Below are 22,896 nucleotides of genomic sequence, written 5' to 3' on the forward strand. Positions count from 1 at the left end.
GCTGTTGTACATATTGTATATGACCCGTCTCTCCCTATACCTTACCCCTACTTTTCTCAGAATTTCGAACATCTGGCACCATTTTACATTATCCAACGCTTTTTCCAGGTCGACAAATACTGTAAACGTGTACTGACTTTTCATTAGTCTTGCTTCCGTTATTAACCGAACTTCAAAACTGCCTCTGTCGTGCCTTTAGCTTTCCTAAAGTCAAACTGATCGTCATCTAGCTCATCCTTAATTTTATTTTCCATTCTTCTGTGTTTTATTCTTGTAAGCAACTTGAATGCATGAACTGTTAACCTGAATTTTGTGGATGATGCTTTTCCAAAAGTCAGATGGTATGTCGCAGGAGTTGTACATTCTACACACCAACATGAATAGCCGTTTTGTTGCCATGATTTTAGAAATTCTGATGGAATGTTATCTATCCCTACTGCTTTATTTCAACTTAAGTCTTCCAAAGCTCTGCTAAATTCTGATTCTAGTACTGGATCCCTTATCTTTTCTCAATTGACTGCTGTTTCTTCTTCTATCACATCAGACAAATTTTGCCCCTCATAAAGGCTTTCGATGTATTCTTTCCACCTATCCGCTATCTCGTCTGTTTTTAATAGTAGAATTCCTGTTGCACTCTTCATGTTCTCCCTCTTGATTTTAATGACACCAAAGGTTGTTTTGACTTTCCTGTATGCGGAGTCTGTTCTTCTGACAAACATTTCTTTTTCTATGTCTTCACATTTTTCCTGCCATCATTTCGTCTTAGCGTCCATGCACTTCCAATTTATTTGATTCGTCACCGACCTGTATTTGCCTATTCCTGAGTTTCACGGAACATTTTTGTACTTCCTCCTTTCATCTATCGGTTGAAGTATTTCTTCTGTTACCCACAGTTTCTTCGCAGTTACCTTCTTTGTACCCATGTTTTCCTTCCCAACTTCAGTGATGGACCTTTTTAGAGATGTCCATTCCTCTTCAACTGTACCGACCACTGGGATATTCCTTATTGCTGTATCTATAGCCTTAGAGAACTTCAACCGGTTTATTGGTGAAGAAATTTGTTCCAAAAGTAGACGCTTCGAGGTAGACTACAACCAGCAGATTAGTATCCACCACCAGCACCTCTCCCTGCACCCATGCGTGCCAAAGCAAAGAAAATAAAGATAAAACGATGCTACCATACAAGAGAAATACATTTTCACAGTGAGCATCGAGAAAGGACCCCAGAAGCAGAGTGCTTTAAAACCTCGCCTTTACCCAGTGTCCACGAAGGGGAAGGGGAGAATGTGTGTGTCATGACTCTCGAGTCAAAAGCCGTCCCATACATCACCCGAGGTTTTATGCCACGTCTCATTGTTGAGGAAGACATCACTATTGAATTACAACCAGATCCAGCTGCGTCTTAAGTGTACTTATTGTCTGAAAATGAAAGTGTTATTTCTGTTCGTCTCACTGCATATTCCTTTCAGTTACCTATTGCAGTATAGCCTAGCAGTGCTTTCTGTGTACGGTCCAGGTTCCATCGATTTATTTTACTTGGCAATGACACATCATGCGAAAGTTACTTTTACCCGTACCTTTTGCACACCCGTAAATTTACGTGCGGCGTATGGTATACAAAAGATGTCTTAAGAAATAACCCAGGAAGTGCTTTCTAGTGTCACGTGTATTGCCCCTGTTTTGTGTCTGTGCAGTATGACTTGTTTGACAAGCGAGGTAAAAATAAAAAAAAAAAAAAAAATTCAAGAAAAAAGGTTTGTCTCATGAACAACTCACCTTACTTCTCGATATAGTCTCATTTGAAGGATGTACACTTGAGCCAGCGATCCTCCAGCTTTTTCATCCCATCGGAAAATTAGGTTCTGTCAGAGTGTGCAAAATAACCTTTGACTGCAATCAAAATTTCCTCATTGATGAAAATTTCTGCCCAGCAAGTCAGAGTTTCAACTTAGGGAACAGAAAGAAGTCACTTGGGTCTAAGTCTGGTGAATAGAGTGTATGAGAGACCAGTTCAAAACTCATTTCCTGCATCTTCGCCTTTGTAACTGCTGATGTGCGGTATGGTGCTTCAACCTGGCGAACGAGCACATTTTTGACGGCGAACCTTGATCTTTTTTTTAGCCAACGCTAGTTTCATACGGTCCATCAATAAGGCATAATAAGAGTCCGGTTATGGTTCTGTCTTTTTCCAAGTAGTCTGTGAAGATTATTCCTCTGGAATCACAAAAAACAGTCCTCATCACTTTACCAGCTGACAAGTTGGTCTTTGCCTCATTCGATGCACTTTCACCAGCTATTACCCTTTGTTTTCACTCCCGTTTCGACCCTGGCGTGTAATGATGGACTCAGGTTTCATCAACTATCACCAATCGTCAGTAAGAGTCTTCCGAATTAAGATTAAACATTGCAAATCATTGTGCTGAATTGTGGAGGTGGATACGCTTTTCATTGACCCATCTCGCACACAGCTTCTTCATAGCCATTTCGCCGGGGAGAATGTAATGCACTCGCTTAGTCGATATGCCCACATGGCATCAATCCGGTTAGATAGACTGTGCTGTCATCTTCCGCTGTTCAAAATTCCCGTAGCACTCTCCATACAGTGACGTGATCAACGTTACCTTGTACAGCAGCAACTTCTCTGACGCTGACATTAGGGTAATTGTCAACTGCACGAAGAATTGCCTCGTCCATTGCAGGTGTCCTCGTCGTTCTAGGTCTTCCCCAGTCGCGGTTCATCGGCCGGAATGTTTCGTGCTCCCTAAGACGCCGATCTATTGCTTCGAACGTCTTCCTGTCGGGACACCTTCGTTCTCGAAATGTCTCTCGATACAAACGTGCCGCGCCACGGCTATTGCTCCGTGCTAATCCATACATCAAATGGGCATCTGCGAACTCGGCATTTGTAAACAATGCACTGACTGCAAAACCACGTTCGTGATGAACACTAACATGTTGATGTTACATACTGATGTGCTTGAAGCTAGTACTGTAGAGCAATTAGTCGCATGTCAACACAAGCGCCGAAGTCAACATTACGTTTCTTCAATTGGGCCAACTGGCGGTGAATCGAGGAAGTACAGTACATACTGACGAAAGTATAATGAGCTCTGACATGGAAATTAAGCGTTTCCGGACACATTTCCACATAACATCTTTTCTTAATTTGTGTGTGAGGAATGTTTCCTGAAAGTCTAGAAGTACCTTTTTGTAACTCCCTGTATATGAAGAACAGCAGAGGACCCAAGACTGAACCTTGTGGCACCCCGTTCTTGATTGTTCCCAGTTTGAGAAATCACCAGTTTTTTGTATATTATGTGAGCTGCTTATATCACAAGCACCGAAGGCAACATAACGTTTCTTCAATTGGGCCAACTGGTGGTGAATCGAGGAAGTACAGTACATACTGACGAAAGTATAATGAGCTCTAACATGGAAATTAAGCGTTTGGGACACATTTCCACACAACAAATTTTCTTAATTTGTGTGTGAGGAATGTTTCCTGAAAGTCTGGAAGTTCCTTTTTGTAACTCCCTGTATATGAAAAACAGCAGAGGACCCAAGACCGAACCTTGTGGCACCCCGTTCTTGATTGTTCCCAATTTGAGAAATCACCAGTTTTTTGTATATCATGTGAGCTGCTTATATCAACTTTCGGCACTCTTCCAGGTAGGGTTGATTTAAACCATTTGGGCACTGTCCCACTCATACCACAGTACTTGAGCTTATCTAGAAGTATTGTATGACTTACACAGTCAAAAGCCTTTGATAGATCACAAAAAATTCAGACGAAAGTAAGCAAAAAATGTACGCTGCATAACGTTGACGTTGTTTATACGATCTTTGGAACAAACAAACTCAACAATCATGAAGGCGGAACTAAAGTATCGCATTCTTTCATCGAAATTTACCAGAATTATCAAATCAACCTGGTAATGAATAAAGAGTCAGGCCGTACATGGTGCAGAAGTGTTCCCCGAACTGGCCCGGCGCTTCGTGCGACAGTACTCGACAAGGGCGTGTGAGCATCGGCGTCGACCCGTGCAGGGGCCGGAAACGGGCAGTGTGCCACTCAGCAGGGGGCGGCGAGCGCCGACATACGGCATACGGGAGAGCGCGCCGCATGTTTATGTTATAACGCTGAGCGCGCGGCCCGCTTTTCTCGCCGGCTCGCATCAAAGGGCATAGCTGACGCCGACGCCGACGCCGACGCCGACGCCTACGCCGCAGTCGCTCCGCCACGCGCCGCAGCGGGGCGCTCGTTGGCCCGACGCCTGGCTGCCGGCTAACGCAGACCTGAACCGGGCGAAGCCGCGGAGAAGGGGGGTGGCGATGGTAGAGGGGGGAGAGGGGAGGGGGCGCCACAGGCTGGCGAAGAGGCGACGTCGGCGTCGCCGGCGGCCGGGAACAAACGGCCCGCGAGGAATGGCGGCGCCGCCTTTGTGAATAGCAAGTCCCGCCCGTCTGGCCGACTAATAAGGGCCGACGTGACGTGACGTGACATTACGTGACGTAACGCAGCGCGCCTACATACAGCCTGATTGCAGCTCAGCCTGCATCCTTTTTAAAGCCATTAATAGGCGGGCCGGAAGATGCTACTCAGTCCCGTGAGGTGACGCAGAGGGGCTCACGCCAAATTCCTCACGGCAGCGTGAGTCACGGCGACAATCATCACAAGTTGGATTGCAGTTTCAATACGCAGTTTGCTGAGGAACTTTGGCTCTGGCAAAGGTGGTGACTACTTCTGCTATGTTAATAGATACATGTTCAGAATCGGATTCCGATTCTGAGTTTTAGTTCGAAACGGTGTGTTACATCGCTTTGATGAAACTGGCTACGCCGAAGAAGGCACGAGGAGGACCATATGGCGTTAGTCAGAAGGGGCAGAGCAGCTGGTGAGAAAAGCCCTTGCTGTCGCCAGGCCTACTGTAAATATAGCGAGAACTGGGCAAATTTCATTATGATCAATTAACACATACCGTATTTTCGCATACAGACATTAGCACAAACATAATCCTATTAGTCATCAGGACTATCCAACAACAAATCAAATTTTAACATTGCTCATAGAACTATATATATATACGTGTGTGTGTGTACTTGGACGACAGTTTCGATTCTATATTGGTATCAAAGACGTGACTAAATCCATCTATTCCGTCTTCACTGGTAGATATGGAGGGCTACACGCTAGCAAGGAATGATATTGTAAGGAACCTAGGCATCTTTTTTGATAAACATTTAACCAGGACAGAGCACATCACGTAAATTAGCTACAGAGTTTTAACAATGTCAATGTAGAATGTTAACAACGAATTACAATGAAACTTACCATTTCGTATGTCCGTTTCCTTGGCCACTTCCTCCCACTTCTCAGCTTTCAGCTTCAGCTGTTAACATGGAATTACAATGAAACTTACCATTTTGTATGTCCGCTTCCTTGGCCACTTCCTCCCACTTCTCAGCTTTCAGCTTCGTTTTCAAGTTATCTTCATGGCTTGTATCATACAGAACTTTGCGAACACGTACGGCTTCAATTAGCTTTTCCTCCATCTCGAACTACCAACAGCCAGAACCACCGTGAGCCTCGCAGTAAACTGCGTACAGGAGACTGCGGTCCGCAGGGTCGCCAAGCGCAGGAACTGCGTCACGTCACGCTGCGGTCTAACGTGCGCAGAACCATTCAGTTGTGTAGTTCGCAAAAACTCACCGAGAGTCACCCTGCGTCACCTCACGGACCCGTGTCTCATCTTGCGGCCAGGCTAAGGGGAGCGTAAAGATTTTTCTGCTTTATGTCGGCGATTACAAAAGTACTGTACCGAGAGAATCGTTCTGCGTGACTGGCTGTCCGCCTAAAGGTAAGTTTAGTTTTCCTAGGTGTGGAAATTTATCGCACCGCGCTGCGGAATACGCTTGCCTCTTCCGTTGCAATGCAGGACGCAGGAAGCTCCCTGAAATGTTTTCTCAGGCGCCAGTAGGTGCGCGTCAAAACGTATGATAATGAAAGTGATGTCCTTTTATAATTTGGCAACTGTACATGAAGGAGTAACACGAGGCCATTAATACACCTTATACCTTCTTTTAGCACTCGGTCTTCAGGCCACAAGTGGCCTATCGGGACCATCCGACAGCCGTGTTATCCTCAGCTGACGATGCGGATAGGAGGGGCACGTGGTCAGCAAACTGCTCTCCCGGTCGTTTTGACGCACCTTCTTTTAAGATGACGAAAATCTTGTGCCGCTGAAATAGGGATGTATTTAAGCTTTTAAGACAAGCTTATTTTTCGCACTTCTCAATAATTATCACAAAAATATTTCCTAAACTAAGTGTCGTACATGCGTTCACAGTACATATTGATAACTTTCTTGCCGATAGAGTCAGTAACAGCGAAGTAATAAATTAAAATCTCACTATAAGATGTGGGAATTTTACCAAATCAACATTGGGAATGTAGTAAGCGACAAACATGTTCCAGTTACAATTTATGTGACGGGTGAAAACGAGAAAAGTTTGCAGAAGGTTTGAATTTATTTTTATAGTTTGTTTGAAATCGTTGGGTGCTGCAGTTTCCTCTAGACGAGAGCAGCATTGTGTGGTTTATTGGCACGATGCGAGTTCCAGTGGGCTGCCAGAAAATTTTGATCGCTCTGGTGCACTGCGGCATGAGAGCAGAAGCGGAGACAGCAAAGGCCAAGGATGCAGCGCAGTAATTTATCTGAAAAACTGTTAATTTCGACACTCCGAAAATACACAGAAGTCGGGAACAGATGGGAAGACTATATATTATTGGGAAGAGTACCGAAGAAGCGCCAAGCAGTCAGAGAGTGCTCTTACATTGTGAGGAAGAAAGAGTGTATAACATTCGTGTAACAAAATATTTGCTCAACGATGCGGAAGAGCGCCACTGACCGCTGCCTTATAACGCTGGTTATCAGAAGCTAATGAACTGATTGATGATGATAGCCTTGGTAACTAACGCCGGTGACACCAAAGCTGAGGAATTCACTGTATGTAGCGGATTCAATGGTTACTTCAATGGACCGAATCTTAATCATCTTTGACAGTGATAATCAGGATAACAACATTTATTTCATTATAATTGAGTAATTGTGGTTAAAGCCTCAGACAATTATTCCTACTTGTTTGATTCATTTATCTGCCAGGATTAGCTCCTTCTGTATATCGTTTTTAAGCTCGACCTCAGCCTTTTCTTTTCTTTTTTTTTTTTGTCATCAGTCTACTGACTGGTTTGATGCGGCCCGCCACGAATACATTTCCTGTGCTAACTTCTTCATCTCAGAGTAGCACTTGCAACCTACGTCCTCAATTATTTGCTTGACGTATTCCAATCTCTGTCTTCCTCTACAGTTTTTGCCCTCTACAGCTCCCTCTAGTACCATGGAAGTCATTCCCTCATGTCTTAGCAGATGTCCTATCATCCTGTCCCTTCTCCTTATCAGTGTTTTCCATATATTCCTTTCCACTTCGATTCTGCGTAGAACCTCCTCATTCCTTACCTTATCAGTCCACCTAATTTTCAACATTCGCCTATAGCACCACATCTCAAATGCTTCGATTCTCTTCTGTTCCGGTTTTCCCACAGTCCATGTTTCACTACCATACAATGCTGTGCTCCAGACGTACATCCTCAGAAATTTCTTCCTCAAATTAAGGCCGGTATTTGATATTAGTAGACTTCTCTTGGACAGAAATGCCTTTTTTGCCACAGCGAGTCTGCTTTTGATGTCTTTCTTGCTCCGTCCGCCATTGGTTATTTTACTGCCTAGGTAGCAGAATTCCTTAACTTCATTGACTTTGTGACCATCAATCCTGATGTTAAGTTTCTCGCTGTTCTCATTTCTACTACTTTTCATTACCCTTGTCTTTCTCCGATTTACTCTCAAACCATACTGTGTACTCATTAGACTGTTCATTCCGTTCAGCAGATCATTTAATTCTTCTTCACCTTCACTCAGGATAGCAATGTCATCAGCGAATCGTATCATTGATATCCTTTCACCTTGTATTTTAATTCCACTCCTGAGCCTTTCTTTCATTTCCATCATTGCTTCCTCGATGTATAGATTGAAGAGTCGCGGCGAAAGGCTACAGCCTTGTCTTACACCCTTCTTAATACGAGCACTTCGTTCTTGATCGTCCACTCTTATTATTCCCTCTTGGTTCTTGTACACGTTGTACATGACCCGTCTCTACCTATAGCTTACCCCTACTTTTCTCAGAATCTTGAACAGCTTGCACCATTTTATATTGTCGAACGCTTTTTCCAGGTCGACAAATCCTATGACCGTGTCTTGATTTTTTTTTTTTTTTGCCTTGCTTCCATTATTATCCGTAACGTCAGAATTGCCTCTCTCGTGCCTTTACTTTTCCTAAAGCCAAACTGATCGTCACCTAACGCATTCTAAATATTCTTTTCCATTCTTATGTATATTATTCTTGTAAGCAGCTTCGATGCATGAGCTGTTAAGCTGATTGTGCGATAATTCTCGCACTTGTCAGCTCTTGCCGTCTTCGGAATTGTGTGGATGATGCTTTTCCGAAAGTCAGATGGTATGTCGCCAGACTCATATATTCTACACACCAACGTGAATAGTCTATTGTTTCCACTTACCCTAATGATTTTAGAAATTCTGATGGAATGTTATCTATCCCTTCTGCCTTATTTGACCGTAAGTCCTCCAAAGCTCTTTTACATTCCGATTCTAATACTGGATCCCCTATCTCTTCTAAATCGACTCCTGTTTCTTCTTCTATCACATCAGACAAATCTTCATCCTCATAGAGGCTTTCAATGTATTCTTTGCACCTATCTGCTCTCTCCTCTGCATTTAACAGTGGAATTCCCGTTGCACTCTTAATGTTACCACCGTTGCTTTTAATGTCACCAAAGATTGTTTTGACTTTCCTGTATGCTGAGTCTGTCCTTCTGACAATGATATCTTTTTCGATGTCTTCACATTTTTCCTGCAGCCATTTCGTCTTAGCTTCCCTGCACTTCTTATTTATTTCATTCCTCAGCGACTTGTATTTCTGTATTCCAGATTTTCCTGGAACATGTTTGTACTTCCTCCTTTCATCAATCAACTGAAGTACTTCTTCTGTTACCCATGGTATCTTCGCAGCTACCTTCTTTGTACCTATGTTTTCCTTCCCAACTTCTGTGATGGCCCTTTTTAGAGACGTCCATTCCTCTTCAACTGTGTTGCCTACTGCGCTATTCCTTATTGCTGTATCTATAGCGTTAGAGAACTTCAAACGTATCTCGTCATTCCTTAGAACTACCGTATCCCACTTCTTGGCGTATTGATTCTTCCTGACTAATGTCTTGAACTTCAGTCTACTCTTCATCACTACTATATTGTGATCTGAGTCTATATCTGCTCCTGGGTACGCCTAACAATCCAGTATCTGATTTCGGAATCTATGTCTGACTATGATGTAATCAAATTGAAATCTTCCCGTATCTGCCGGCCTTTTCCAAGTCTACCTCCTCCTCTTTTGATTCTTGAACAGGGTATTCGCTATTACTACCTGAAACTTGTTACAGAACTCAATTAGTCTGTCTCCTCTTTCATTCCTTGTCCCAAGCCCATATTCTCCTGTAACCTTTTCTTCTACTCCTACCCCTACAACTGCATTCCAGTCGCCCATGACTATTAGATTTTCGTCCCCCTTTACATACTGCATTACCCTTTCAATATCCTCATACACTTTCTCTATCTGTTCTTCTTTAGCTTGCGACGTCGGCATGTATATCTGAGCTATCGTTGTCGGTGTTGGTCTGCTGTCGATTCTGATTAGAACAACCCGGTCACTGAACTGTTCGCAGTAACAGACCGTCTGCCCTACCTTCCTATTCATAACGAATCCTACACCTTTTATACCATTTTCTGCTGCTGTTGATATTACCCGATACTCATCTGATCAGAAATCCTTGTCTTCCTTCCACTTCACTTCACTGACCCCTACTATATCTAGATTGAGCCTTTGCATTTCCCTTTTCAGATTTTCTAGTTTCCTTACCACGTTCGAGCTTCTGACATTCCACGCCCTGACTCGTGGAACATTATCCTTTCTTTGATTATGCCTCAGCCATGGGCCACAAAATATGGTGTTCGCACACTATCTGGATAAGCTGCTCATCCTCGGACTTAGAGAAACTGTCAGCCGACATCTGTTGTGAATAATTACGGAGACTCTTTCTGAAACATCGAAGCGCTTGCCACAGGTAAACCCAGCAGCACCCTAGTAAAATGATCTGACCTGTCTGCATTATGTGAATGGGGGGGGGGGGGGGGAGGCGGTCTCCCACGCGTTCTACTAGGGAAATTGGTTTAAATGGCTTTGAGCACTATGGGACTTTTAATATCTGACATCATCAGTCCCCTAGACTTAGAAGTACTTAAACCTAACTAACACAAGGACATCGCACACATCCATACCCGAGGCAGAATTCGAACCTGCGACCGTAGCAGCAGCGCGGTTCCGTAGTGAAACGCCTAGAATCGTGCGGCCACAGCGGCTGGCTTACGTGGGAAATTCCCAAAGCTCATAAAATGTGGCTTAAGCCTCAGAGGGGCGAGTTTCAATGGAAAGGGACGCCGTGTAACTTGAGGGAAGGCTCTCTGACTGCCCAATGACACAGTCCTAGGTTTGCCAGCAATCCTGGTTAATAGAGATTGCCCCGATTTTGAACTTCAAATCTCGCTGTCCTTCCTCCACCTTTCTTGACGTAGAAATGTCCCTGTTTATGTGCTTTTTGATTCTTAGCGGTGTCGGTCTTTGTTAGACCAGTGGCATTGCCGCTGTTCTACGCGCAGCATTGCGTGTTCCTCCCACGTTCTCGCAACTCACAGTCTGCAACTGGTTCGAAGCTGTTCAACGACAAAGTTCGAAAATACTTATTTACATATCATGTACTCTACGGTTAATGTCTGCGTCTTGCTACAGATTATATACACACATCAAAAAAAGTTATCATCACCCTGGTTCCCAGGACTCGTGAAGAGAGAGGTTGACTGAGGGTATTGTATCACAGGCACAGTCTCTTTATCTCTTCAGAGATGTCACTAAACTCCCCCAATGATATAAGCAACCATGCATGAGCAGCGCCTATTAGACGGAGGGGGTCCAACAGCCGATCTGTTCTAGTCATTCCACCAGGAAAGAGGTTCACAACTCGACTTGTCTGTAGTTCAATCATGACCAGACGGTCAATACCGCGGCTCGATCGCGTCCGCATTATTACTTTGTGCCAGGAAGTGCTCTCGACAAGGGAAGTGTCCAGGCGTCTCGGAGTGAACCAAAGCGATGTTGTTCGGACATGGAGGAGATACAGAGAGACTGGAACTGTCGATGAGATGCGTCACTCAGGTCGCTCAAGAGCTACTACTGCAGTGGATGACCGCTGCCTACGGATGATGGCTATGACGAACCCTGACAGCAATGCCACCGTGTTGAATAATACTTTTCGTCCTGCCACGGGACGTCGTGTAACGATTCAAATTGTGCGCAATAGGCTACATGATGTGCAACTTCACTCCGAGATCCATCTTTGCATCCACGAGACCATGCAGCGCCGTATGGGCCCAACAACATTCCGAATGGACGACTGGAATCACGTTCTCTTCACCGATGAGTGCCTCATATGCCTCCAACCAGACAATCGTCGGAGACGTCTTTGGAGGCAACCCGGTCAGGCTGAACGCCTTAGACTCAATGTCCGGTGCAGCAAGGTGGGGTTTCCATGCTGTGTGGAGCCGACGTATGCTGTTGGTGGTCACGGAAGACGCAGTAAGGGCTATACGATACGTGAATGCCATCCTCCGATCGATAGTGCAACGACATCGGCAGCATACTGATGAGGCATTCGACTTCATGGACGACAATTCGCGCCTCCATCGTGCATATCTTATGAATGAATTCCTTCAGGATAACGACTTCGCTCGATTAAAGTGGGCCGCGCGGTATTAGCCGAGCGGTTTAAGGCGCTGCAGTCATGTACTGTGCGGCTGCTCCCGGCGTAGGTTCGAGTCCTCCCACGGGGAAGGGTGTGTGTGTTTGTCCTTAGGATAATTTAGGTTAAGTAGTGTGTAAGCTTAGGGACAGATTACCATAGCAGTTAAGATCCGTAAGATTTCACACACATTTTTTTTTTACTAAAGTGGCCAGCATGTTCTCCAGACATGAAACTTGTCGAACGTGCCTGGGATTGATTGAAAGGGGCTGTTTAAGGACGACGTGACCCACCTATCACTGTGAGAGATTTACGCCGCATCGTCATTGAGCAGTGGGACAATCTGGACCAACAGTGGCTTGATGAATTTGTGAATAGTATGCCATGACGAATACAGGCATGCATCAATGCAAGAGGACGTGCTGCTGGATATTAGAGGTACCCGTGTTACAGAAATCTGCATGTCTCTGCCAGTCTCGCTATACGGTGGCGGAACATGCAGTGTGTGGTTTTCATGAGTAATAAAAAGGGTGGAAAAGGTGTTTTTGTTGAGCTCTATTCAAATTTTCTGTACAGGTTCCGGAACTCTCGGAGCGAAGGTGATGGAAAACTTTTTTCATGTGTGTATGTACGGGGTTTAATAAGCGTGAGTGAAGATATTTTCATATGTGGTACCTTAATATCTACTCGGTCGATGTACTGGTTGATTTTGCTCTTTGTCGGACTGTGTTCCCACAAAGGCGTCACGAAGTTTTTAACCTGATGGTGCCCCGTGGTCATACTCGATCACTAAGTGAACTATGCCTGCCCATGTAGACTAAACGTTTTGCGTCAGTGCATCAACACTGTATGACCTGCTGCTCTGGCGAAATAAGTACTTACTGCCACTTTTACTTGCAAGTGGTAACCAATCTATAAACACACAATAGTAATGGCTATATAGTAATTTCTGATGTAATGTAGTTCAGCACACCATCCTCAGTAGAAATACCTGCGCGAAAAAAAAATCAACAAGAAATATTAAATAATGTACAGTAGTGAAATTTCGAGAATACATTTATATTGGCGACATATTTAAGTGATGAACATTGCAAAACAACAAGTTATTGTAAGCACAAAATAATCCATTGAAAATGTGAAATGCTTGTACAATAATAACTGCTGTAACAACCAGAATGTTAAATACAGTCATGCAAACCTGCATTCATTGTGTTTTTCATAATTGTGTACGACGTCATACAAAATGCAGAGGAGAGGTTAGCTACAGACTGGTGCAGCATCTATCGTTGTAGGAAAGCTGGGCAGGAGCAGATATGATTAGCGATAAAATTAACACAACAAACAGAAAATTTCCATAACTCGTATTTCCCCAAGCGAACAAAGACTCGATTGAGTCGATACAAATAATGCAACAAGAAATAGAGTCTAGCTATCTATGTCAACATGGACAATGTATTCTGAATTACAACAGGAACTATGCTGTCAGGGCTGCGACTTGATAGCATCTACACTCCTGGAAATGGAAAAAAGAACACGTTGACACCGGTGTGTCAGACCCACCATACTTGCTCCGGACACTGCGAGAGGACTGTACAAGCAATGATCACACGCACGGCACAGCGGACACACCAGGAACCGCGGTGTTGGCCGTCGAATGGCGCTAGCTGCGCAGCATTTGTGCACCGCCGCCGTCAGTGTCAGCCAGTTTGCCGTGGCATACGGAGCTCCATCGCAGTCTTTAACACTGGTAGCATGCCGCGACGGCGTGGACGTGAACCGTATGTGCAGTTGACGGACATTGAGCGAGGGCGTATAGTGGGCATGCGGGAGGCTGGGTGGACGTACCGCCGAATTGCTCAACACGTGGGGCGTGAGGTCTCCACAGTACATCGATGTTGTCGCCAGTGGTAGGCGGAAGGTGCACGTGCCCGTCGACCTGGGACCGGACCGCAGCGACGCACGGATGCACGCCAAGACCGTAGGATCCTAAGCAGTTCCGAAGGGGACCGCACCGCCACTTCCCAGCACATTAGGGACACTGTTGCTCCTTGGGTATCGGCGAGGACCATTCGCAACCGTCTCCATGAAGCTGGGCTACGGTCCAGCACACCGTTAGGCCGTCTTCCGCTCACGCCCCAACATCGTACAGCCCGCCCCCAGTGGTGTCGCGACAAGCGTGAATGGAGGGACGAATGGAGACGTGTCGTCTTCAGCGATGAGAGTCGCTTCTGCCTTGGTGCTAATGATGGTCGTATGCGTGTTTGGCGCCGTGCAGGTGAGCGCCACAATCAGGACTGCATACGACCGAGGCACACAGGGCCAACACCCGGCATCATGGTGTGGGGAGCGATCTCCTACACTGGCCGTACACCTCTGGTGATCGTCGAGGGGACACTGAATAGTGCACGGTACATCCAAACCGTCATCGAACACATCGTTCTACCATTCCTAGACCGGCAAGGGAACTTCCTGTTCCAACAGGACAATGCACGTCCGCATGTAACCCGTGCCACCCAACGTGCTCTAGAAGGTGTAAGTCAACTACCCTGGCCAGCAAGATCTCCGGATCTGTCCCCCATTGAGCATGTTTGGGACTGGATGAAGCGTCATCTCACGCGGTCTGCACGTCCAGCACGAACGCTGGTCCAACTGAGGCGCCAGGTGGAAATGGCACGGCAAGCCGTTCCACAGGACTACATCCAGCATCTCTACGATCGTCTCCATGGGAGAATAGCAGCCTGCATTGCTGCGAAAGATGGATAAACACTGTACCAGTGCCGACATTGTGCATGCTCTGTTGCCTGTGTCTATGTGCCTGTGGTTCTGTCAGTGTGATCATGTGATGTATCTGACCCCAGGAATGTGTCAATAAAGTTTCCCCTTCCTCGGACAATGAATTCACGGTGTTCTTATTTTAATTTCCAGGAGTGTACAAGGTGTCATGTGGCATAGTGACTCTGAGCACAATGGATTGAGTCACTGAAAGTCACAGAAACCGGGCATCGTGTATCGTGGCGCCAGAGTCTCAGGGGCAAGGCTTAAAAGGTATGTTCCATGATGACTGTGCGGGGGGATGAGGGGGCAATGAGACACGACCTGAAAGGGAGGCTATTGCTGAATTTGTGCCGGCGCCCCAGCATATGCCATGAGCGCACCCGGGAACACCAAGTGAAAAACGAGCGGAGGGCACGAACCCACACCTAGAGACAGAGCAATAAGCGAATACGGAGGCGTCCCAATGACCAGCGCCGACGGTGCGAGGTCTACAGGAGCCGGATGCCGTGATTGCAGCTGCATTCAGGCAAGCACGGCAATTAAAAGCATGAAGCGTGCAGGACAATCACGCCATTCATATGGACAAATTTGATTCTGGTAGCGCCTCAGCAATCCTCTCGGTCGTTGCAGGAGAAACCTAGAATGTCCATACAAACGTACAATGATGCATTGGTCGCAGCACCACGCTCGGATCTAGGGAGACGGGGGTTGGGGTGAAGGGGTGGACCACACCGTGGTATATCTTCCCCGGGCGGCAGTTTCAGGGGGCGCCAAATTCATATTCTTGAAGAAAATATGCCTTGTTTCAGAAAACACCTAGCATCCAGAGCACTTTGGTCCATCGATTATTCATATAATTTTGAAACGCATCCCTGTTGATTTACTAACGGTTTAAACACATTCTGAGTTGCTTTCTGAACGAATCATGAGTTTTGAATGGGTGCACAATGTACGTGATGTCTCCACCAACCATGCGGTTCTAGGCGCTACAGTCTGGAGCCGAGCGACCGCTACGGTCGCAGGTTCGAATCCTGCCTCGGGCATGGATGTGTGTGATGTCCTTAGGTTAGTTAGATTTAATTATTTCTAAGTTCTAGGCGACTGATGACCTCAGAAGTTAAGTCGCATAGTGCTCAGAGCCATTTTGTCTCCACCAGTGGAATCCCCGTCGCTTCTTCAAATAAAACTCTTTCCAGCAGACAAAAGAGGACCGGGCAATATGAGCTGAGCCGAATAAAACCAAAAGGGTAAATGGCAATCTCTGTTTGTTTATGTGGTTGTTTAGGTGTGCGAATGATCAGCGTTGTTATAATTATCACCGAAATCCATAGAAACAGAGTATCAGAGTAGAAATAAATGACTAACAGGAATAACGGGTAAGAAACATAAATATGTAATCATCTCTGTATAACCAAGAAAGTGAAATTTTGACAGAAAATTTTTGCCAGAACGCTACACCCCCTAAGGCCAGTTGTACAGTGCTAGGTTAGCAGCCGCTGAAGTTCTCTCCCGGAATAGCGTGGAAACCGCTTTATACGAACACATAATAACTCTTTACGGGAGAATAATCGCGGGGTAACTAAACTGCTGATTCTGGCAGGGTTACTGAAGTTAACCCGAGAAAAAGTTTTGACAATGCCAGGAATAGTTACAGAATTGCTGATGACGAGGTTGTTTGTTAGAACAAGATATGAGAAGAAATTGGAATATTATGCAAACTACATGAAAGAGTATGACGATGTCAGATGTACGAGGGTTGGAACTTTAATACTGGCAACTATTTATTTACAGCTCGTACAAAATAGATGAGTGGTTCAAAGTTGTACTGACCTTCAAAGCAGTCACCATCAATGTGTATAACCCGTTGCCAGCGATGTGGAAGTCGTAGGATGCTCTTAGGATTGCCAGTTGTGTTAACAGTTGAATTTGTAGCAGTTCTGCAGCGAATGATATGAAGAGTTTCCTTCAGTTAAGAGATCTAGTTGAACTGACGAGGACTAAAATCAGGGGAGTGCAGTAGGTGCTATAGCTCGTAGCAGCCCCACCAGTCAAACAAATCAGTAACAGCTTGCACTGTACGTGCTTGAGTATTGTCCTGCAAATTGATGGTCAGGTCCTGCAGAAAGTGTCATCACTTCTGTGTCTGTGCTGTTCATTTTCGGAACACAACCTACGACAAGTAGACAGAAGTGATGACACTTCCTACAGGATCTGACCTCATTTTTCAGGACAATGCTCAAGCACGTACAGTGCAAGCTGTTACTGATTTGACTGATGGGGCTGCTTTGTGCTATACCAACTACTGCACCACCCTCACTTAAGCCCTCGTGAGTTCAACTCGATTTCTAAACTGAAGGAAACACTTCACGGCATTCGCTTCATAATTGCTGCAAATTCGCCGGGAAATAGACTGCGGCTCTCGAACTGTCAACACAACAGGCACTGGTAAGAGTATCCTACGACTTCCACATCAGAAATGGCTGTACGCACTATCGGACTTAACCGCCATGGCCATCAGTCCTTCTAGAACTTAGAACTATTCAAACCTAACTAACGTAGGGACATCATACACATCCATGCCTGAGGCAGGATTCGAACCTGCGACCGTAGCGGTCACGCGGTTCCAAACTCTAGCGCCTAGAACCGCACGGCCCTCCGGCCGGCATATCCAGATCGATGGCAACAGGTTATACACAATGCCTAACAGGCATTTGACATATCTCTCTGAGGTCTTTAGGATATTTTCAAAGATCATATCGTTGACCTGCACACCTTAATATCCACTGAACGTGGTGTTGAATGACCCCCTCCTGGTCCTGATAGCAACCACTGTTAGTATTTCTTATGGATTTTGCTGGTGGGCAAAATATTAGCATTCCAGGATGTTGGTACTGCACTTTCCAGAAATATTTGTGCGGAATCGGATAAAGTTCTCTAGAAAGTCATCATGGGATTCAATTCAAGGCTCCACATACTCATTGCCACGGAAGGAAAGCTCTTTGAAAACTTATTGTATTAAATTTAAGTTTATGTTCTATAGCATACATATGCTAACATGAATCAGTCACCCCGTGTTATGCTGTAGTAGACAAAAACTTTCTAACATCTATTTTCTGCCTCCCTGTATTCGTTTTATGTTGTAATTCCACGTAAAGTCGCTCCGGACAGTTACTCCTGGCTGTTTTAGGGTACATGTTGTTTCCAGAAGTTTGTCATCAAAAGGGGGGTTCTAAAGTAGAGGATTTATTTTCCTATGTGAAAAAAATATGTTAAATTGATCTATGTTTATTGTAAACTAACGGATAACGCACCATTCATCAATCTTCTGTAGGTCGTTTTTGCAAGTCGATACTATCTTCTGGCGCTGGAAACTTTCTTATAGACAACCGCATCATCAACGAATCATGTTAGACAGCTTCCTTAGCTTTCTACTGACAACTAACAAAGATTATAAAAAGTAACGGTCCGATCAGACTTACTTGGGGTACCCCAGAAATTACTTTTACATCTGTAGATTTTGTTCCGTTTTGAGCGACATGCTGAGTTCCATCTGCAAGTCCATTCAAAGCTCGGGCCCGACGCTCGGTAAGCTACTGTTTTATTCGCTAGACATTAACGCAGGACCGTGTCGTATGCGCTCCTGAAGTCAAGGAACAACTTCAACCTGAGCACCCTTTCTGAGGTGAAATGATTCAGCGCGTCATCATAACATCAGTTTGGTTTACTTACTTTATAAAGGGGTGCGCTGCTTCGATCGGTCAATCAGAAACTTGATGAGATAATCGGATTTTCAAAATTGAGTTTCCTTGCGCCTGGCTCATAGTTAAGCTTCATTAGTCTACTAATTGACTTGTCCCCAGCTGGTAAAAATAACGTCAAATTTGTATCGCAACACTGAACTTAATTTTGTTTTGTTAAGCTTGCAGATCACCGGCTTAAAGTCAATATGTCGTTTCTATAAAAAAAATTATCATTCTGTTCTTGATATTACGTCGTACTTCTACCAGTAGGGTTATTTCAGACTGGCAGAGTAGGTGTCTTGCGTTTTAGAAAATCGTTTCTTCATCAGTTCATTGTTTAAATGTAGTTGTAACACCAATAGAAACGTTAGTATAATGTGTATATTTCCTCGTAGAAACGTTTGCAGACTACGTTAGTGGGAGTCCAAGTGGGTGTAACGTTGGGGAAGACTGATTAACATTCCAAGATCACTGGTTAATGTAAGCGCTGAGTAAGTCAATGTAAATGTGAAATGCTGGTGCATTAATAACCGTCCAGAATGTTGAATGAAATCATGCAAACATATAAGCATTGTGTTGTACACGTGCCAAATGTTAGTTTTCGGATGCAGTTCCATGTCTGTTGTACTTGGTCGGTTAATGCAGGTACGTTTAATGCTGTTTGTGGACGACGCTCCGACTTGTCTTCCGATGATGTTCTGTATGTACACGACTGGAGACAAATCTTTTGATCGAACAGGCCAAGACAACATGTCGATATTCTGTGGAGCACGTCGGGCAAAACAGTGTCATGTGTTGGAAAACACCGCCTGGAATGTTGTTCATTAACGGCAGCACAGTTGATCGAATCACCAGATTGATGTACAAATTTGCAGTCCGGGTGCCAGAGTGCTCCAGCTGTCATACGATATCGCACCCCACAGTCCACAACTCCCGGTGTACGACCAGTGCAGGCGAACTGACCTCCACCTGACTTGTAACATACAGGATTCATTGGGACCGAGGTTGTACCAGTTTTCATCAGTAAATACACTGGACCTCCACCCTCACCGCCAACAAGCTCTCGCTTGAAACCAGTGAAGTCTCAAATAGGAGCAGTTTGGGGTCAGGAGAATGTATACTACAGGAAGCTGTCCTTGAAGTAACTAGTTTGCAACAGGTCATTGTGCCACTGTGGTGCCAGCAGCTGCTCAAATAGCTGCTGCTGATGCAATATGATGCGCCAGAACCATATTTTGTCTAGTACAGCGGTGTGGGTCTCCCGCGTCATCCCCTACGCTCCTCGGACCTCATCATCCATCATCCCAATATTATTGAGCCTTTGTGGCCTACTTTGGAGACAACGATGCGCGATGACTATGGGCCTCCTGAACCTGCAGTCTCGATAGGCGAGGATACGCGTTTCTCTCTGTTACAAGGGTTTTGCCACATTCTCACACGTAAACAACCTCCAAAAGAGATGTCTCAATGAGAAGCCTGCTGTCCTTATTTATAAGGCATAGACAGCGTTACTCATACTCACTTTGTGCGCTTACACTGGAATACAAATAATTTGGATGTTCAAGTACGTAGTAGCCGGCCGGAGTGGCCGAGCGGCTCTAGGCGGTACAGTCTGGCACAGCTACGGTCGCAGGTTCGAATCCTTCCTCGTGCATGGATGTGTGTGATGTCCTTAGTAAGGTTTTAGTAGTTATAAAGTCTAGGGGACTGATGACCTCAGAAATTAAGTCCCATAGGCTCAGAGCCATTTGAAACTTTTTTTTTCAAGTACGTAGTACACATTACACCAATTTGACAAATCTTTCTTGCCGCCTACATGGTGTCGCAGTTTTAATTGGCAACGGTGTCTTCCTTGCTTTTCGCAGAAAATCATATGTAAGATAACGAGATGGGAAGAGACTGCAAGAAAGCTGCAATCTTGCGACTGTTTACTGAGGGGATAAATAACGTCATTGTAGCTGGCGATGAGGCAGTGGGTATCAGAGGTGTCGTCTGTCCGGCAAGAGAAAGCTCTTTAACTGCTATAGCCAGGCACTTTACAGCGAAGTCCAGGTGCTATTCTTCCTCAAAGAAGCACTGCAGTATTGACACCACTCTCCCTCTCCCCCCCCACCCCTCCCGACCCCCACCCACACACAATTACTGTAGGCTAGCAGATTTTGAATGAACAGAGAAACTGTGGAAACAGTCTGGCACGAAATAGCGAATTATAAATTATGAATTACTGGAACGGTGACGATATGAAGTACAAAGAAGTCCAAAAAAGAAATTACTATTAAATGGCACTTTAACAATAAGTCAGTATTTTGCAAGAAACTTAGGTGCCCTGATATGTGGTGGTGGATCTAGCAATCTCTCGATTGAAAATCGATCAGTTAAGCGCGTTGAAGACATCAGCCCACTGAAGTCACTGTGCAGGACCCCACTCTTTGCTACCATGCGATAGAGGGAGGATGTGTGCTAGGTGCTCAACGAGACCGGTTGAGTGCAGCTGTGGATGAATAAAAGTTCAGTGAAAGTACGGTTACAAATACAGATGCACCCAGTATTCGGTGTGTAGATAGCTTGCTGATACTTATTTACTTGTTTTAGAATTTCTAAGATTTTTTCGTCAGTATTTCGCTATAAACGCCTTTCGGTTAGCAGTCGAAGAATGTTTACTGATCATCACAGTGCGAGATAATCTTCCTCCAATGACGATAGATGCTCTTGCAAAAGAGTGGCTCTGACACGAAGAGTAAAAACATTACTTTTTTGTGTTCTAGGTCGTTAAACCGAATGGCCACCCTCTTGTGGAACATTTAATTGGCATACATTGTGCTACAGAGCAACCAGCTGACTTGTAACAGTACAGTATTTAACACATCATTTAACGATCCGTGGGACAGTGTGGAGAAAGAATGGAGGTAATGACATGATAAAGGGGCTCATATGGTGTTTATGGAATTTCAAACTAATTGCGATGGTTCAGATGGTTCAAATGGCTCTGAGCACTACGGGAATTAACTTCTAAGGTCATCAGTCCCCTAGAACTTAGAATTACTTAAACCGAACTAACCTAAGGTCATCACACACTTCCATGCCCGAGGCAGGATTCGAATCTGCGACCGTAGCGGTCGCGCGGTTCCAGACAGTAGCGCCCAGAACCGCTCGGGAAATTGCGATGTGTTCTTCTAACTTCATGAGTAATGTCCTTAGTGATAAATGAAATGCATCACTATAACAGGGAATTTTTTGCTTTTTGTTACGTATGGCATCTTGAACGAGCGAGGTGGCGCAGTGGCTAGCACACTCGCCATTCGGGAGGAAGACGGTAAAAAACTGACTCCGGCGAGCCTGATTTAGATCTTCCGCGATGTCCCAAAATCACTTCAGGCAGATGCCGGTATGGTTCCTTTTAAATAGCACGGCCGATTTCCTTCCATAATCCGAACTTATGCTCCATCTCTGATGACCTCGTTACCGACGGGACGTTAAACACTGATCTCTTCCTCCTCTACCTGAAAAATCTGTCGTGTTTTTGTCTATGAAATTGCGCTCTTTGTATACTAGACACATAAAATCATTCGCTAATAGAACTCAAAATTTCAGTTATTTGTATTTAATGCACAAATTGTGTGGTAAATTGAATGACACTTCTCATCAAGGCAGTTCAACATGGATAATAAGGACTTTTACCACGATGATCTTCAAATACTTGTGCTTACTTTTTCTTGTTTTCTATTACAGTATACACACGGTTGCTCGACAGCCGCAATAAGTTTGTAAAATATCTGCTCAAATTAGCACATGGCATCGTGGGGAGGGTAAGCAGTGACAGAAACTTGCCTCCCGCTTAATACTGGATCACCGTATTCATTTGCATCACACCTTCTTTGAATTTTTACAATATTAATGGGACCCATCAGATATAATCCTTGTAAACCATCTGTCTGTTTCCAAAATTATGCACGGATTTTCTTAAACCCTCTTAAGCGAATTCACTGCACTTACAATGGCACTTACGTGTTTCCTAAGAAAGAATTTTGTTTATAAGTGAATTTGGTCAAACGCAAACGAAATAGTAAAGTGAGAGGAAAGAAATCAATAGTATCATGTAACCGTTCTAGATGTAGGAGGTTTTGGCGGCATAGTGATTTATAAAAACAGATCTGTATCACCACAACTAATATCAGTACTTGTTACTAGCCGGCCGGATTGGCTGAGCGGTTCTAGGCGCTTCAGTCTGTTCCGAGCGACGGCTACGGTCGCAGGTTCGTATCCTGCGTCGGGCAAGGATGTGTGTGATGTCCTTAGGTTAGTTAGGTTTAAGTAGTTCTAAGTTCTAGGGGACTGATGACCTCAGATGTTAAGTCGCATAGTGCTCAGAGACATTTGAACCATTTTTTTAACTTGTTACTAACA

This window comes from Schistocerca gregaria, chromosome 2 (genome assembly GCF_023897955.1).
Source record: "Schistocerca gregaria isolate iqSchGreg1 chromosome 2, iqSchGreg1.2, whole genome shotgun sequence".
Taxonomy (NCBI): Eukaryota; Metazoa; Arthropoda; class Insecta; order Orthoptera; family Acrididae; genus Schistocerca; species Schistocerca gregaria.